Raw genomic sequence first — 6,631 nt, forward strand, 5'->3', positions numbered from 1 at the left:
AGCCTTCTTTTTCCAAACTGAAAAGGCCCGGCCCTTTTCATCCCCCTTTCTATGGGAACCCCCCCCCCCCCCCCCCCCATAGCACTCATCATAGAGCCATAGAAAATAAGGTTCCTCAGAAGGGACCTCAGGAGGTCACATCCAGCCCAACCCTGTTCCAGTGCCTTACTACCCTGGTAGTGAGAGAGATTTTTCATCCTGCTATGGGGCGGAGATTCCTAGTCACCTCCTTGCACAATCTGAACCTGCCACATGAAAACAGACCTCCAGCCCAACTGCTCTGGCACCTTGCTTTTTGCAGTGGCCCATCCCTGATGCAGTAGTCCTGGGCAGAGATTTTTCAGGCCTGGGACAAGACCTGAAGTCAGGCCATTTTTCTTACCTCTTACTGAGTGCAGATAAACATCTTCACAGACACCAAATTTGGAATCAGGGCTGGTTATAGTTATGCTCCTGCAGTGTAGGTCATAGTATCTGAGGGAAACGAATATCTTATTTTTTTAAAAACCCATCCATTTAAAAAGGCTGATTTGAGTTTTCCAGAATGCCTGGGTCTGACACATGGAAAATGCCTTGTATTTGAATGCTGAAATCTAACTTTATCCCAACCACATAGTTGCTCCAATAAAAGATGTCACCCAGAAACATTCTTGCCTCTTGGGCCCAGGACCAAATTCCAAGTTGTCCTCCCTCCTGTGGAGCACCGGTGTGGGGTTTGACTGTAGCAATGCTGCAGGTAACGGCTAGGGAAATTGGTGTTTCTACCCCAACAGAGTCAGCACATTGCCTGAAACAGGAGACTTGGTGGCTCACTATGATCAAATGAAAGAAAGCAACCTTGTCCTCCAAAGGCTGGTTGTATGTGATGACCAGAAATGGACTCAGTGCGTTTTGGAAGCCCACTTGTCTTTTCAAGGTAGTGTGTTAGTCTTAGTGAAATTCTTGGTTGACATCTTCATGCCAAGGGTCAGTGTCAGACACGGTGGGAACATGTTAGCCAGGGTGTCTTTGAAGGCAGAGGGTAGATCAGGCCCTTGTGAGGTATGAAAATAGCATTGCCCATATTTTGCAGACAGAAAAACTGAGGCACTGAACTGTGAGTCCAGTGAGTGAGTGGCTGATCCAATAATCCCACAACTACCTCCCCTCCCCCTGGACCATTTTTCTTAGAGACATGGTGATTATTGCTTATTCAGTTATCCAGGTCCCGTCACAAACACACAAACAGAGCAAGGTCCACATTGATTTCTAACCCACTCTAGAAATTGCAAGCTGGTCCCTGGCCAAGACTAGCCAGGGCTTCCATTAGCTTCTGTGGGGGCGGGTTTGTACCAGATTCCTCTTTTTGCCCCACTGGGAAGCATTTTATGTTACTACCCCGCATACCAGACCAGCGCAGGCCACCTTCAGGGCAGGTGGACTTTGCAAAATCCACTATCCTGGTTGTGACTTGACAGGCACCACAACTAGATCCTGCAACCCGCAGTTATGAGAGTGTTTCCTCAATGGGAATGTGTATAGGAAAACAACTGACTCCCATGGGAAGCAGCTGAAGGGCAGGATAAAAAGCCAGTACTCCTACCCTGGCTCACATCTGCCTGAATGAAACAGAGGATTTTTTTTTTTCCTTGAAAGACTGGGACAAAACCTGTGCAATTGTACTCCACTTATCTCCTCCCTGAGCTGGGTCTTCAAAACCTCCAAGGATGGAGATGCCACCACCTCTCTGGGTAACCTGTTTCAGAGCTTTACTACAGCCCTAGTGATAAAATTCACCCTAATATCCAACCTCATCTTCCCTTGCTGCAACTGGAGCCCATTGCTCCTTGTCCTGTCTGTCCCCCTTTGAGACCAGTCCAGCTCTGTCCTCTTTGCAGCCCCCCTGGAGGGACGTGAAGGCTGCTATTCGATCCCTCCTTATGATGCCCCGAAGTCAGTGGGAAACAGCTTCTGATTTTGTACATGATGTCTCCATTAGGGGATGCAGCTGTCCTCACTGTGCTACCCTGTAACACACAAACCCAGAGAGACTGAGGATGCATCTAAACTGCGCTGCTGGTATCTTGGGGGTGTCCAACCCTCCCATTCCTGGAAGTCAGTCCTTCTCCCATCCCCAGAGGAACGAGGTCCCTTCCACGGCTCCTCTTCTGGGAGAACCTGCTTGTCTCCACCTCCTCTTCAGGTTCCCTGCCTGCTTTATCGCTTTACAAGGGTCTCCTTCCAAGACATGTGACTGCCAAGCTGTATTATTCAGGCAGTGACAGGCATGAAAAGTCCTCTGTGTGTGGTCCTCCCTCTGTGAAGTGACTTGGTGGCTTTGGCACAGCTCTTGTTCTTTCCCCAGGGCCAGGGCAGCTCATGCTGTGACCTGGACCGTTGTGTCCTGTCTGCAGAGGTTCTCAGACCCCAGAGCTGTAGCAGGACAAGGCTGGTGCCAGGATATGGGCTTAGCACTGGATTTTGGGTGTGTGTCCTTGCCAAGGAGCGAGACTCCTTCTTGCCCACCTGCCCAGGGGCTACTTAGCTCTCCAGTCCAAACACATAGGAGTAAGCAAAATCACCCATTCAGCATATGATCAGGGACATTGAGGGACAGGGACTGGGTGCAGAACAGTAGGGTCTAGCTCCACTATCGTCCTTTCTAGAGGACCGTGGGAAGACAGTCTTCCACCCCTGGTCTGGTCGAGAGTCATGTTTTTGACCACCTGTGTTCCTTCAGCAGTGGCAGAGACAGACCAGCTGGCTGAGAAACCCCTAAAGAGCTGCTCTCTGTGATGCAGGTGACAGTTTGATGCTCCCCATGTAGAAAGCTGAGCCCTCTCCCCCCTTCCCACATCCTGGGCTCAGTACAACATATCCAGACCCCAAGGGTACACATGGATGTTCAGGTGGGCACAGACCAGGACATTGCACATGCATTTATCCAAGGCAGAGGGCTGCAGGACTGTGCAGATACACACACTTTTGTAGAGGGAGTGCAAGGCATTGTTCTGTACACCACTCCAATGGGGCTTTTTCTAAGTCTCAGTTCTTCTTTAGTTGTTTTTACCCATATAATCCCCTACCCATCTTCCAAGCAGGATTTGGCCCTGCTGGGGCAGTGACTGCCAAAAGGGAAGTGCAGCTGGTGCTACCTTTCCAACAGGAGATTCTGCCATGCTTTGCTAATGAAAAGGGAAGACAACTGTCCCATAGACGGACATGTTGATGGTGCTTGGCTTGCTGCCGGCAGCTACCTACAAGACCCGTTCTGCAATAGCTTCAGAATAAATCTGGTTATTATTAAACATCATCAATATTTTCACAGGCCTCTGTGTTAATACTTTGCTGCCATCATCTGCACCCTGCTGATACTGCATCTGTTTTATTACAGCGGAGGAAATGCAAGCACAGATGGAGTTCCCAGTGCACCTTCTCTCGTGCTTCTGCATGTTATGCTGGAGGAAGAGGTAATTAATATATAATTTTTTAAGGATAGTGTAGTTGTGATTCTCCAGGGGACAGGCATCAAAGCAATGGGAAATACTTCAACTTTTGGCTGTAGATGGTGGGACTAGGGTAAGAGAGGGTGGACAAAAGGACCCTTTGGTGTATGACCACCATGGGAGATGAACGCCCCCATGACCAGATTGGTTGCCTGCAAGCTGGACCCAGGAGATGCAGGGAGGGCATCAGCAGGATGATCAAATCACAGACAATGGATAGGAGAGGCTGGATAGGAGAGATGACAGGTCCCTGGATGGACGCTGATGAGCTTTGGGGCTAGTCTGCTCTATCCAGCCACTAGCCTTCTCCTAACCCCCTGCTTGCTGAAATGCACCATTGCTTTCTGGACCCTGGCACCCACCTTCAGAGCCCCCATGGGATATGTGTAGGACAAGCTGAAGTGGACAAACCCATCCCCAGTACACTCATCGTCCCTCTTTTGTGGTGGGTCTATGCAAGTAAGATGAGCCAGCTCAAGTGTCCTGCTACCAGCTGGAGGAAGCACTCCTTCAACTTGAACCAGTAGAGCCCTTTCTCTGTGCTGGGAGGACTGGGCTCAGGGCTGTGTAAGGCACTTGCAGGGGCATGCAACACAAAGCCCACATACAGGCACGTTCTGCACAGAGCTAGACCCAAAGGCACCCATCACCCCTGGCCTGCTTCAAGCTGAGAGCCCAGTTTGAGACCCTGTTGACTGTTGAGTAGGTGCTTATCCACCACAACCTGAGCATTCACACCTGCCCCCATGGCCTCAGTTTTCCCTCCCGGGTACCCCATAAAGGTGTTAATTCCCCAGCCTGCTTTACACAACTCTCTTAGGGCTAGTGACAGCCAGGGGCCCAGTGCAATGGCTAACAGGACACAGTTCTCCTTGCAGTCATACTGGGACCAGTGCCCACCACCACCCTCCAGTTGTCTTCTAACCCTTATAGCCTCAATCTGTGCCCTCCACCTTGGGTCATCCCCCAGCCCCTTTTCCTTTTACTGGTGAGAGCTCATAGCAGCCTTACTCTTGCCTATAGCAAAATCCCCCAAGTCCCCAGTCCCTTTTCTCATTACTGGTGAGACCCCACAGCAGTCTCTCTCTCTTGCCTATAGCAAAAAACCCCTCCACACCAACTCAACTCAACTCAGCTCAGTTGTCTCACCCATAGTCTGGTGCTTTATCTGCTGTATATATACTGACCCTCATAACATGGGTTGGTATGAAGTCACAGCTGTCCATCTCTTGAGGCAGGTAGGCACTGTAGATAAATGGCTCACACTCCAGCACTGGATAGAAAATACCCCAAGTACCAGCAGGGGAGAGGCGCAAGCTCCTACCAACTCCCCCAAAGCTGCTGGTGTGGCCACCAAGGCAAAATGTCCCAGCAAGTGTTCCCAGAGGCCTGGGGTCATCCATTAGGCTATGTGCTGTTCATCTTACCACTAAGCTGCATGGGTCACTGGTCTGAAAGCAATTACAATCAGGGAGAAGCCATCTCTGAGCGTGGAAAATTCAGCCCTAGACAGAGCAAGAGCATGTAGGTTGCGGTGGGCTCAAGTCCTGCTTCAGCCTTCTAGGGTGGTCTGCCCCCATCACTGTGAGCCCTCAACCACTCTGAAAATTGGGCTCCTGGTCCCCCTGGTTGGGTGCTGAGAAAGTGGTCAATGCAAACACCCTGTGTCTCACGGATGCCACCTCTCCTCCAGGAATCATTGGGATTTACTTTGTTTTTGGGCAGGTCAGAAGACCGACCTGCTTGGAACTGCTTAGTACCAATGTGGACAAGGATCAGCCAGTCCGGTTCCACTAGCCTCCTGCTGCTACCCCAAAATTTCCCATAATACACTGCCTCTACAACCGGGAACTGTGCAGGGGTACAGTTGGAGAAAGGAGAAGTGTGGAGTGAAGATCCTTGATAGTGTTTCTCAATCCATCCCACTTTCCTACTAGGTACAAAGGCTCCGGCTCTTAATCCCATCTTGGTCCCCAGACTTCCCACATAAATGTGACCCAGTCAAAGGATCATAAGAAAGTAGGGCTGTAGGGAAGGGACCTCACAAGGTCACATGTAGTCCAGCCCTCTGCTAAAAGCAGGATCATCCTTCATTAAACCATCCCAGCTAATTATCTATCCAATGGCATATGACCTTGTTATCTTCTACTCAACGGGACTTTTGCCATTGCCTTCAGTGAGGCAAAATCACACCATGGTCTCTCTCTAAATACCTTTGAGGAGCTGGATATACAGGCATCACTTTTGCCATTTATGGATTATATTAATATTGAACTTTTTCACGGGAAGAATTCTATAGTGAAACTCATGGATTTTTATTAAGTGCTCCCTTGCTTGAGAATGACATTATTTATAAAATTATGAGAAGATAAGTTGTTCTCTTTCTTTTTCTTACTCTCTTCTGTCTGACCTCAAGTGTCTCAACTCCAATCTCTTAAAAGCCCCATTCACATTAATTAAACCTAACTAATATGACCCTGCTAGCAGCTCAGGAGTTAATATACTATTGTTTGGCTTGGCAGCTGTAATCTCTGAGTCCTGTTTGATTTTTGTTCCTACACTGTGTAAATGTGATGCAATTATTTGTTATGAAAACTCAATAACGTTTTAATGATTAAAAAATAAATCCCATCTGTTTGGTTTCCCCCGGAGGAACAAAAATAAAACAAAATCAAAAACAACAACAAAAAAAGATTGAAGAAGAAAAAGTCTGAACTTTCCTAATTTAAAAAAATATATATATATTTATAGAAGCAGGAGTAGTGACAAGAAATTGGGATGATAAAAAAAAGAATTAGCTGAATGTCATTAAAAGCACGCAGCTGCTGAGATGTACAGTCAATGATGGTGAGAGTTTGTTGCCTACCAGGTTCTCAGTGGGGGCAGATGACAGGACCGGGAGCAATGGGCTCAAGCTGCAGCAAGGGAAGTTGAGGTTGGATATTAGGAAAACTCTCAGAAGGAGGGTGGTAAAGCACTGGGACAGGTTACCCAGAGAGGTGGAGCAATCTCCATCCTTGGAGGTTTTGAAGACGCAGCTTGACAAAGCCTTGACTGGGATGATGTAGTGGGGGCTGGACCTGCTTTGGGTTGGACTAGATGTGACCTCCTGAGGTCCCTTCCAGCCCTCATTTTCTATGTTTCTA

The 6,631-nt window shown here is 48.6% G+C and overlaps 1 long non-coding RNA gene across 1 annotated transcript; it reads right to left on the reverse strand.

Annotated features, from left to right (window-relative positions):
- Positions 1-1,808: 1,808 nt before the first annotated feature.
- LOC109299977 lies at positions 1,809-5,180 on the reverse strand. Its single transcript, XR_002098086.1, has 3 exons — positions 5,168-5,180; positions 4,136-4,145; positions 1,809-1,913 (listed from the first exon to the last, which is right to left on the reverse strand). It is a non-coding gene; the product is annotated as an uncharacterized LOC109299977 (long non-coding RNA).
- Positions 5,181-6,631: the final 1,451 nt, after the last annotated feature.

The sequence above is a fragment of the Gavialis gangeticus genome, unplaced genomic scaffold (assembly GCF_001723915.1).
Source record: "Gavialis gangeticus isolate Ggan-Ray unplaced genomic scaffold, GavGan_comp1, whole genome shotgun sequence".
Taxonomy (NCBI): domain Eukaryota; kingdom Metazoa; phylum Chordata; order Crocodylia; family Gavialidae; genus Gavialis; species Gavialis gangeticus.